This window comes from Phocoena sinus, chromosome 9, assembly GCF_008692025.1.
Source record: "Phocoena sinus isolate mPhoSin1 chromosome 9, mPhoSin1.pri, whole genome shotgun sequence".
Taxonomy (NCBI): domain Eukaryota; kingdom Metazoa; phylum Chordata; class Mammalia; order Artiodactyla; family Phocoenidae; genus Phocoena; species Phocoena sinus.
The window spans coordinates 33,719,430-33,732,200 of NC_045771.1; the positions used below are offsets into that span (position 1 = coordinate 33,719,430).

At 36.9% G+C, this 12,771-nt stretch overlaps 1 protein-coding gene across 2 annotated transcripts in view; it reads right to left on the reverse strand.

Annotated features, from left to right (window-relative positions):
- Positions 1-12,771, reverse strand: part of TES (testin LIM domain protein) — a 48,274-nt gene that overhangs the window by 11,805 nt on the left and 23,698 nt on the right. Inside the window, exon 2 of one of the 2 annotated variants that reach the window (XM_032643693.1) lies at positions 9,989-10,075. The exons of the other annotated variant lie outside the window; for it this stretch is intronic. The gene's annotated coding sequence lies outside the window, so the exon portion shown is untranslated. The remainder of the gene's footprint in view (positions 1-9,988; positions 10,076-12,771) is intronic. 2 annotated transcript variants of the gene reach the window in all.

Genomic DNA, 12,771 nt, shown 5'->3' on the forward strand with positions numbered 1-12,771 from the left:
TTTGAATTAGAACTGGTGAGGAGAGGACTCCATAAGAACATTACTCCATAAGAAAGTGACATTTAGGTTGATATCTGAAGGATGTGTAAAACAGGTGTGAATTATGTATGTGTGTGTATTTGAGAAGAGGTAATGAAAGGAGAAAAGCCTCCAGACATTCTGGGTGGAAAAAGTATTTGTGGTGGTCCTGAATTAGGAAAGAGATTGTGCCCTTAGGTCCCATGATCAGATAAATCTGGTATGACTACAGTGAGGTAAGTAAATGGGGTGGTGACAAGGTTGGAGAGGTAGGCAAGCCTGAGATCATGCAGGGGCTTGTAGGGCACATTAAGAAATTTGGCTTTCATTATAAGATCAATCAGGAGGCACAGAAGGCTTTTAAGTAATGGAATAACATGATTAGATCATTTTCAAAAATTGTAATACTTGTCACATGGAGAATGAATTAGGGGTAGACATAACTGAAAGTAGGGAGACCAGTTAACATGTCAATGGTGCATCCAATTTGCAATGGCAAGGTTCTAAATAACAGAGATTCTACTGCTACTTCGCAAGTGGAATTTACAACTTGGATGGTTATTGTTTTGGCCTGGGTAAGATGTGTAATAGCTTGGACTAGATTATTTGATGTTGGAGATAAAAAGAAAAGAACAAATTTAAGATATCCTTGAATGTGAAACTGAATAAACTTTGTGCATATATAGTGATGGTGAAGGGAAGGTCCAGTCTGTTAAAAAATGAACCCAGGTTTCCAGGATGAGTAAGTTGGTGAAAGGAATGTAATTTCTTAGATGGTAAAAGCAAAAGAACAGATCTGAGGTATGGGGCAAAAGGTTGGTGAAAGTTATCCAAAACTGAAATAATAAGTTTGAAATGCCTATGAGACAGGGTAAAGATATCAAGTAGATTACAGGATATATAGATCTAGTGTTAAAAACTGTAGCCTGATAGAAAATATAAGTTCGGAAGTCAGGGAATTAATTGAACAGGTCACTTTCACTTCCTGGGGGAAGAGCAGAGGAAGAAGATGAGGACTCAGGAAGGAGTCTGGTAAAGGAGCAGAAGCTGGAAAAGGTGACAGAGGAAAACAGAGGAGTAGAGAGACTTTGTGGGGTTAAAAACTTATACTGGTACTAAAATACAGGGCAATGATAGCATATAAGTTAGAGGGAGGAATCTGAGTTTTAAGAAAACAGTCTAATATCCTTATATTGTTCAGGAAGATACTGAAGATATAGATTAACATTAGAGGTTAAACATGTATGTTAAAATATCTAGATAACTAAAGAAAGAAATGTAATTTCTAAACTAAAAGAAAAAGGAATGAAAGTATAAAGATGTAATTAGTCAAATAAGAGAGGAGAAAAAAATAAACGGAGGCAATTAGGACATGCAGAAAGCAAAAATTAGATGGTTGATATAACCCAAGCATATCAACAGTCACTATAAATGGACCCATTTCTCCAGCTGAAAGATGAAGGCTTTCAGAAGGATAATACAACAAAATTAAACAATATGCTGTCTGTAGAAATGCTAAAGTTTAAAACACACAGAAAGGATGAAAGTGTAAAGATGCAAAAAGATTAACCAGGTAAATGCCACAAAATGTAAGTTAGATACCTATATGAATATCATACAATTAATGCTTTTTCCTTTAATGACTAATAAAGAGGAGTCACTTCATTGTAACAAACCATTTAAAAACACTTCTATGATATAACAATTCTGAACTTAATACAACCTAATAACCTAACTTCAAACATATATAAGCAAAAGTAACAGAACTATAAGAAATACGTGAACAAAACCCATCATTATGGTGAGACTAAAAAAATTAGAAATGAATATTTGAATAACACAATTATCAAGCTTGATCTAATAGACACATAAAAATATCATATCCAGTGATTGGAGAACATACATTCTTTTTATAAGTATTTGAAACACTTTGAAAATCTAAAAGTCTACTATGCCATAGAGCAAGGCTCAAGAAATGCCCAAGGACACATCATACAACCACATTATCTGAACAGAATGCAATTATGTTAGAAATCATCAGCAAAAATGTAACTACAAAGTACTTTTTTTTAAAAGCCTCTTAAAAAATTCAATGTTGAAAGAAAAAATTACAATAGAAATTAAAACCAAAATCATTTTAGGGAAAAAGAAAGCAAAAATATTACTTCCTGAAACTTGTAGAACACAACTAAAGGGATGCTGAGGAGGAAATTTATAGTTAAGGTATGCTCAAATTAGAAGAATAAAAATTAATAAGCTAAGTGTTTAATTCAGGAAGTTAGGAAAAATTCAGACTAAACCTAAAGTAAAAAAGAAGGAAAATAAAGATAACAGCGAAACTGATAAGGTAAATGTTTGCTTCCCGTCAGATATAGGAAAAGGATTCAATACATTTCAACATTTCTTCTGATTACATTTTAAAGTAATTTTAGCTGTAGAAGGGAATTAGGATTTTAGAAAGGGTTTCTGGAAAAAAACCCCAGCAAGACTCAGCATCCATCACACTTAGTGCATTCATTTTAGGATCTGAAGCAAGAAAGCAACCTTGCCATCGAGACTTCATTCATTTTGTCCTGCGGGTACTAACCAGAGCAGTAAGAAAGTTCATAAGAAATACAAGTCATAAGGATTCATCAGAAAGGAAGAAACTAAACTGTTGTTAACCACACATGCTATGACTGATCATATAAAAATGTATCACCATCATTAAGAGTTTAATAAGTCTTATGGATTTAAAATTAATATAAATCATTGGATTTCTCTACATCGGAAAATTAGCAAAAAACAAAACAACTAAAAAACTCATTGCCAAATAACAAATTATTAATAATTATTGATTTTTGAGTCCTGTTTTCTTAAGGTGAGGTATGCAAACTGAAAACATTAGATCTGATTTATACAGTCCCAGAAAGAGAGAGAAAGAAAGAGACAGAGTGTCAGAGATATGAAGGTGGAGAGGCTAAATACTTCCCTTGTGCACACATTGGTCAGAATTCTTTATTTTGGTAAGAATTCGCTGAAGATTTTGCATATTCCAGTTCAGCTATAAAAGACTCTTACATCTGGTTATCTCATACTTCCATCTAGTGGAAAGGAGCATACTATTCTACTACAGTATGTTCTTCATTCTTGTTCTTTCGGTTAACAAAAAACAATATAATTATTCATAAAACTATCACATTGCTTTTGGATCAAGTTTTAAATCACACCTTCCTGAGGGTAAAGAGGTGGGTTGGGAATTTAGTTCTTAATATAGATAAATAGATCCTTATATGGCTGTGAACTATGGCATGCATCCTAATATTAGCAAAGTGGTTCACTAAAGAAGGAAGTAATAATTTTACAAGGATGTGATGAATACTGGAGCTCCTTTGGAAATGTTTATTATCCAGTTCTACACCAGTACAACATGTATGCTATGAAATGAGGGGAGTTAGATTCTAGAATCTGAAAGACAAATAGTAAAAGAGTAAGTGAAATAAAGCCTGCGGGCTTTCTAAAGCATGAACTATACTACGACAAGCTGTAGCATGGTTAAATAAATTATATTTACTGTGAAAATGTTATATAAAAGAGGTATATTAACCAGTGATAAAATAGCCATCTCTATATTTTTTCCTATTTTTCATCTTGGCTATTCTTGGAATATTTACATTCTGAGAAAATCTATATTCCCTGTCCACCCCTTCACCCACCTGAAATACCTTTATTAAAGCAAGAAAAATCAGGTTAAAAACACTACACCAATAGCAGCAGTGATGTAGGGAAAAAGAAGTAGCTAAAGAAGTCAGACTATGCCTGATTATCAGTTTTTCTAAGTGGGGAAAACCTATGGTTCACTCATGATAGTTTTGAAAATCCCAATATATTAGCCTCATCTGCATCCTTATCCAGCATGGTAACCTGCAGTAACAGAGCACTTGGCAGGAATGTGACTCAAGAAGGGTAGGATGGTTCTTTTAGTCAGAGTTGTCATCACTGAAGGAGCTGGAATGACCACATCCCTTCCAGACTCCTAATACCAGAGCTCCATTTCTATAATAAAAAAGGGACAGCTACAAACCACTAGGCAAGAAATAAACCCATAAAATCTGGGCCAGGTGCCAAGGGCTATCCATGTGGAAATGTGTGCCATCTACTACTTATCTAGGTTTAAAAAAAATGTTTTAAATCCTTTTCTTGGGATTTTAGTCTATAGTGTTTTATATTTGAATCTCCCATATTTAAATTGAAATTATTTGATTTTAGAAATATCATTTAAGAACTTTCAAGTCATCTGGAAACTAGCCAATAAATTTATTAAAAGGAGAATTTTGTTAAGGAATTAGGGAAGAAAGAGATACCATTATCTTTGTATCTAAGAGAAGGCGTGAGGATGAGTGGGACATTTATAATATATTTAATTTCAGTCTAAAATAACCCAGATTCCATCCCCTTTAAGAAAACAAGGAACTTTAAAAAATTGAGTTTATGCCAACTGGAAACAAAATAAAAACAGGGCTTAGGTGAGCTCAGTATCCATGTGCTAGGGGCTATGTTTGTAAGGTTTGTACAGTATCTTGCCTCAGATGATTCACACATAACATTCTGATGATATATGTAGACTTAAATAGTTTATTTTTATTAAATTTATTTGAGCTATTCCATTCAATAGCAGTTAGGGGGAGTATATTAACTCAGTTCCCATACTTAGCACAGTTGTCTTATCTCTAAATCTTCTAAACTGCCCTAAAGCAATTCTCCCCAAGCTCTTCATGGGATGTTAATTAAAGTTGTGTGAAGGGGAAAAAAGGGTGGGGGGGATTCTGAGTTAAGTTAGTTTAAAACAGTCTTTTTATGACTTTCTAAAAAAGATGTGAGGGTAGACTGGGAAGCTCTAAGATGTGGGAGGAGGAGGGTTATTTGTACTGGAAAGTTTTGTACAAAAATGTTTAATGCTGTTAACATATACACATGCAAAGATTAATATGCATGACAAATCAGAGCTGTATTCTCAGAATTTTACATTACAACTTCAGAGTTCTTGAGTTAAGTCCATGAGAGAGAGTCCCAAAATTTACCAAAAGCATTGCCTCAGAAAAGTAGATAGATTTACAGTTTCAGGCTGAAAGCAGTCAAGAAACTATCCCTCATCCCCCTCAATAGAGAAATTATTATTGTAGTACTATTTGTAAAAATTATTATTTTTCCAAGGCAAGTAGTAGCAACAGGAGTGCTTTGACATGCTGCCAGCAGTCACAGTGATTTAAAGGAATGGTCATGGCACTGCTATAAACCAATAATTTAAAAAGAGTTGGAAGCTACCCTTTTAACAACAGGGATATACATATATGGACTTAAGCGTGGGCCTCTGTTATAGAATTCAGCACAAGCATTAATCCATTTATGGTGGGGAATTTTCAGTTTTCAGCCAGCTCTAACCCAATCAGAAATTCTCCGGACAGATGTATGCTATATTCAAGTAACACTTTTCTTGTAGAAACGTAACTCTTTTATTGGAAGGATTTATCAAGGATAAGACAAACAAATAATTATATTACTTATATGATAAAGAACCTGTGGTTCCAATGATATGAAATAATTGGCTATAAACTCTTTGATATCTTAGGTTTCTGTCTTGCATTTCATAAATATTTGTTATCTCTAAATATTACTTAAAAGTGTGTCCAGAAGATAGTAGCTCTTATGTGATAAGTATCAGGTCTCCTCAGCCTTTTATTTTTCTCTGGTCTTGTAATTACTGGTGCACTGAAAAAAAAGGAGAGCTCACAGTTAAAATATTATTGTCCACCAAAATGTCTATGCCACAGAAGTGCCACATGTAGGGTGGATAGTCTGGTGCAGTCCACAGTTCACTGGGCAGGAGAGTGTAAAGATAGTTCTGAGTTTCTGTTCTATCCTGTAGAAAGGTGGTGATAAGGAAGGTTTTGGCAAGTTTGGGGGTCCAAATTCCAGCTCTGCCATCGATAAGCCTTGCTTAGTAAGGTTATTTAACTTTCTTAGTCTTTGACTTCTTGTATATAAAACAGGAATACTACCAGTTATCTCAAAAGGTATTATGAGGATTAGGTACAATCAGGTAAATAAAGCGATAAGCAGAATTTTAAGTCCTCCCATGACCTTCACCCCTGGTGTTATTCCTATTATTATGTTACTTTATATGGAAAAGGGGAGATTATCCAGGTGTGCCTAATCTAATCACAAGAGCCCTTAAAAAATATTGTTTTCTCTGGCTGGGAGCATGAGAGGAATTCAGAGAGATCGAAGGTGCAGAAAGGATTCTAAGCAATGTTGTTGGCTTAGAAGATGGAGGTTGCCAAGTGCTAAGGAATGTGAGTGGCTTCTAGAAGCTGAGAGCAGCCACTGGATGACAGCCAGCAAGGAAACAGGGACCTCAGGCCTACAACCACAAGGAAATGAATTCTACCAACCTGAGGAATGAGCCTGGAGGCAGATTCTGACCCCAGAGTTTCCAGATTAGAGCTCAACCTACCCAACGCTCTGATTTCAGCCTTTTGGGACCCTAAGCAGAGACTCCAGCTAAGCTGCCTAGACTTCTGATCTAAAGCATAAATGGATATTGAGTTAATTAACAGGTGTTATTTTAGCCTGCTAAATTTGTAGCAATTTGTTATGCAGCAACAGAAAACTATTACAAGTGTTTATTGGTGTGTGACACAGAAGATGTTCATGTATTATATTTATTATTAATAACTAATAGGCTCAAACAAGTCATTTTTAACTCCCTTGGGTTTTAGTTCTTTGATCTGTAAAATGAAGTTTGGCTAGCTAAGTTACGAGTCCCACTCTAAACTTCCATACATCTAACAGTTCATTTTCAGCTTTTTACAACTTTCGAGACACACCTTGAATAGACAGTCATGCCTGTTGGATCTCTTCCACTCACTCTCTAGATCCATTCTGCACAGTACCCTGTGTTGTGCCCTAGGAGGCTGACCCCTAAGGACTGAAGCAGTGTGTTACCTTGTCCCCAGCAATGGAAAGCACCAGCAGGAAGCCCAAGTGATGAAGAAAATGAGGTCTGAGTATTTATTTCCTGGCTTCCTACAAGTGTACAAGGTGCTAAGGGGGGAAATGATTTACTTTACTTGGGAGTGTGCGGAAGCAGGGACAGAGGGTGCTATGGACTGAACTGTGTCCCTCCCCAAATTCCTATGTTGAAGCTGTAACCCCCAATGTGACTGTATTGGGAGACAGAGCTTTTAGGAAGTAAAGTTAAATGAGATCATAAGGGTGGGGTCCTAATCTGATACAATTGGTGGCCATATAACAAGAGGAAGAGAGAGATCTTTCTCTCTCTCTATGTACACACACAGAGAAAAGGACATGTGAGCACACAGTCACAAGGTGGTCATCTACAAACCAGGAAGTGGTTCTGGTGAGGATGCTTTGATCAACCATGCTGATGCTTTGATATTGGATTTCTAGCCTCCAGAACTGTAAGACAATAAACTTCTGCTGTTTAAGCCACCAGTCTATGGTATTTTGCTATAGAAGCCTGAGCTGACTGATACAGGGAGCAAAAGAACTTCTCAGAGATAGTGCTTGGGCTAAAGACTTGAAGAGAACAGGAAGGACTTTTTGTTTCCAGGTGGTGAGATGTAGGGTCTTTCCAGGCAAAGGGAACATGAGACAAGGCACAGAAATTTCAGGAAACAGCATGTGTCTAAGTAGTTGAAGCACAGGTGCCTGAAATGGGAGGGGAGGCTGGAACAGTAGCAGAGGCCAGATATTGAGGTTAACATCAAAGGCCAAAGACTTTGCTTGAAAGGATCAACTCCAGTGGGAAAACACTGAAGGTTCTTAAGCTATTGGGAAGTACATAATAGTATCCATTTCAAAAGACCATTCTTGTGGCTGCATAGAAGGCCAGACTAATAGCAGTGAAGAATAATTAGGCTCTGATTTTCACAATGTGCTCCATGAGGCCCTAAGGGTCTCAGAAGTCCAGGGTCACCGTGAGATGGAGGAGGAAGCTAAGTGGGACAGGATCCTGAGACTCCATGTCTACTTCAGTCCCAGCCCTGAAGTTCTGTGGCCCTGGACCAGACCTGGAATCTTTGTTACATTCAGGACAACCAGCCTTAGAAAGCCTGTAAAAGGTCTTCAAAGACTGTACTGAAAATGGCTCATCTGGAGGTAAAGGCACTTACCCTCAAGCCTTCCAGTTGTGGTGAAAAGGTCAAGGAATTATCAAAAATACTGAGAAATGTGTCTGGAATGCCAGGAATAAGACAGCACTACTAAGTAACACCATTTGGACAGACTATATAAACCCAAGTTAGATTAGAGGCCATGACAAAGCCCTAGTCTTTTATGGCTCTTAGCAGATTCTCAGACAATACCCAGGTAAGGAGATGAGATTGTGTGGAAAATTAAAATAAATAAGTGATTTCATGTCATAGATATCTGTTCTTATCTGACAATTTATCTGAAAATATTCAGATGATAGTTATCTACATACAAAAATAACATAAAGCAAATAAGAACTACTATAAACTAACCTGCTTTAGAGAAAAGACGCCATCACTTAGGAATGAGCTTTAAAAATCTCATCAGCAGTTTTTGGCAAATGTATAGTCCAACTAAAAAGAGTATATTTTAAGACTGTGAAGCAAGCGCTGTGCCCAGCAGAGGGCAGTGCAGCTCTCCACAAAACTCACTGAGTAACAAATTGAGAGTCGCGCTCACATTAGGAGCTGAAATATTCTAATCCATGAAAACTATTTTGTGTCTAGTGACTTTACCTTTCTAAAACGTGACAGACATATTGACAAACTGCTATGTCCCTTGAAGAGGCAACACAAGGGAGAGCTATTAAAGTCCTGTAAATTTGAAATTCCCTGGAACATATTAGCTCCTTCCAGATAAAGAACTGTATCATCATTTGGGGAGGGCTAAGGTTTCCTTTGCCTTCATACTTAAAACAAACTGTCTTTGTTTCCTAAAACTTACTAAATAAATAAGCTTTTAAAAGAGCCTAATATCCCAAATTTTATTTTACATTCTCCTGTAACTTGCACTGTATACAACCTCAATAGCTGAGGACACTTTTTATTCTAGAGCATTTCCTATGGAAATACGCAGTACAAAAGTGGCTCTCAAGTAAGATTCATTCAACAGGCAGCTTCCATCCTAATAATGTATGGTTGATCGTTTTAATATTTTTCTTCTAGCAATACTGTGCTAATTCTAACTTTGAACAGACATAAACTACCATTACGGTCCTTGAACAGCCGCTGATGAACATTTATGTTCTTCAAAGAACAGGTTTAAAATACCAATTTTAGGTTTATATGAGGTATGATAATTTTTTTAAAAACATGCAAATAAGAGCTATACAAAATACACATTTTTGATCCACTAACATTCATCCTCCACATATAGGCACTTGATTCAAACAAAAACAATGGCGATGAATTATTATTCTTTTAAACTCAAGTGTGTCAAAGTTTTTCAGTAAGTAAATTTACAGCTGAAAATTTTGGGAAAGACCTAGATTCAAGTCAATTTCCTGAGAAACTAGGACATGACTGCTTAATTCATCATATTTATTGTTTATTCGCAAATGTACAGATGAGATGTGCAGTTATGTTTTTTAACAAAAGAAATAACTAATAAATAGTCCTTCAAGATTACCACAAAATAGTCCTTCAAGATTACCACAAACTTATTTGCCACTCAGAAAAGAGACGTATTCAGTATTTCAGTCTCATAGGGAAACTGAAAGAACAGCAAATAAATCAAACAATTCTAAATATAGTTACTATGGCCCAATTAGCTCGAATCATGATGGGGAAGTCAGAATAGCTTTACTTCTTAGAAAAGAATATAACAGATCCACAACTTAGCAACCATGCTGGGTAGCCTGTAAGCGATCTCTGCTGTCTGAGGAAGCAGTGACAAAAAGCAGGAATTACTATTGTGGTTGTGGTTTTCAAAACATTACCTCCAGAAGTGCAGTTCGAACCCCTCACATTTTCCTTTGCATTTTAAACAGGGGGCTCCAAATCCTTGCTCATGTCCCTAAGCCCATCTGTTAAAGAGAAAACAACGTGAACCTGTTATTACATTTTTTTTTAAAATCTTTAAAAAATTCAATAAATTATACCTTTAATTCCATTTACCACTCCTGTTGATATAACTTGCAAATAAATCTTTTATGAGTGTCACATTGTTTAGTCAGTGATGACACCCAGGTACACTAAATGGCGATTCCAAGTACACACACAACATACTTTGTATTCTTATTGCTTTTTTTCATGAATAGAAAAGCATTAGAATACAAACTACATAGAAGACTACAAATATTGCAAGTGACAAAAAGTCATGAATTCATCTCTTTGGCCACTTCATACCCTGTATACAATAGATACAGGGAGCAGTCAGAGGAGCCCAGAGCTCGGAAAGCAAGCCTAGCCCCAAATGAACATATTCTTTGGCAAACATGGAATATGCAAATGATTTAGGAAATACAATTTAATATTATTTTATTTTTGATAAATATAATAATAATAGCAACAACAAACATTGAATGTTTGTTGAAGGTACTTATCTCACTGAAATCTTACAGAACCTCATAAAATGCTTATAAAGCAGGCAATATTGTTCTCCATCTTAGAGATGACAACTGAAATTCAGAAGAGGCTGTAGAGCTTGCTTAAGATCAAAATGTTAATAAATGGTAAGAGAAGAGATCTGACTCCAGGTCTACCTGATTCCAAGGTCTGTGCTCTTATGCCTGAGGTAGGGGTGGAGGGGTTGTACTACTGTCCTCATTATAGCAGACTATTTCCCTTTCCCGTATTGAACAATAACCCTCTGGAACTCCTGAGACATGAACTTAATAAGCAGAAGAGGGGGGTGCAGATGAGGGAAGGACACAAGAAGGCAGTGGAACCTCTTTTACCCACTATTGATACTAGAGTGAAAAAGATTGACTGGCTTTGCTTCAGCACATTGGCAAATCACCAGTGCCTCAATTATTCTGTAGCTTAAATATCACATCAGTGACTGCTGACAAATTTGTTACTGCCCTAGTGTCTGGAGTAAGAGTTCAAGCCAGATGAGAGATTTTTTCAGTGGCTCCCTGCTGTAGCTTGACCAAGTTGTGTTTCTCCTGTGCAGTCAAAACCACATTGTAACTTGTTCCTTGAAAGATCAGCTTGCCCATGCCCTGAAGTTTAAATGAAGCCCTTCCATTTTTCCCTGAAGAAAATGACCGCATCCTCTTACGATAACTAAGGGCATATTCAAACCAGCTGGTCCCCCAGCTGCTTAGGAGAACCTACAATATTTAAAGGTATACCCTCTCAAGAATACTTTCTAAAGGGGATAAAAATCTGTCCAGCATTAACTAAACTTTGTCACCTTTGCCATGTCTCCATTACCAATTTTCAAAGATTTAAAATTCTCTAAATTGTATACTTTAAAAACTAGACACTTTTTTTTTAAAAGAATCAAATTATTTCCTTGTCACTGATCATTCACAGTACGGAAATAAAGTGGGTTACGCAAAAGACAGAGAGAATCTAGCTATTTTAGTTTTCCGGTCTTTTGCAAGGAACATAATTAAAGAGTTTTCTCGGGCTTCCCTGGTGGCGCAGTGGTTGAGAGTCCGCCTGCCGATGCAGGGGACACGGGTTCGTGCCCCGGTCCGGGAAGATCCCACATGCCGCGGAGCGGCTGGGCCTGTGAGCCATGGCCGCTGAGCCTGCGCGTCCGGAGCCTGTGCTCCGCAACGGGAGAGGCCACAACAGTGAGAGGCCCGCGTACTGAAAAAAAAAAAAAAAAAAAAAAAAAAAAAAAAAAAAAAAAGAGTTTTCTCCATTACGATATCCACAGTAAAATGAACAGCAAATCTAAAAAGAGGTCTATTCTTTTTCAAGCCCTTTCTAGTTTTCCATTACAGGAGAGATAACAATCCTGAATCCTCCTGGTGTATGGATTTGCCTCATACTGTGTTTCATGCATCTCCTGCTAAACTCTGATCCCAAATGAAAATTAAGATTAGATTATTAAGGCTTAATCACATAGCTTAGCTTAAATCAGCTGCTTCAAACTCTCTTGTATATAATTCACAGTAAGAAATACATTTTATCCCATGAAAGAAAACATGCAGACATACACAAACTTATATGTAAGTGTGTATAAAATCCTGAAACAAAGATTTACTGGCTTATATAATAATGGAGAACTAAGTATGCTTCTGCCTCTAAGTTAAATGGCCACCTAAACAAATTCTTGCCTGCCTTCCAATCTAAATCATCTGGTCTGAGCAACACTGGCCTTAATAAACACCAGAAACATACTGGACCAATACCATCTCATTCTGTATTTCTGAATGAAACTCGGAAGCTCAGCTAATATAATTAGAACCTCAATTAGTCACCAGAGATTTTACACTAAGGCCTCAGTGTAGCTCATTGCTGATTTACAAAGTCAGCCTTGGAAAGGGGCAAGTTGTTTCTTTCCTACCTGCTTTTCAATCTTCTTAAAATGGTTATCAGTTTATTTATTAGAATTATTAGAACTGGTGGTGTCTCATGAACATCTACTCTTTTAAAGTGCCCCACATATTCTTAGTGCGGGACAGGCCTAGGTGTCCCCCTGGTGTAAGAGATCAGGAAACTAAAATTCAGAGGAGAGTTGATTTGCTCCTGGTCGTACAGCTAGTCGACAGCAAGCTAACCTAAAACCCAGTCTGACTTGTGCTGCACTGTGCTAGTGCTG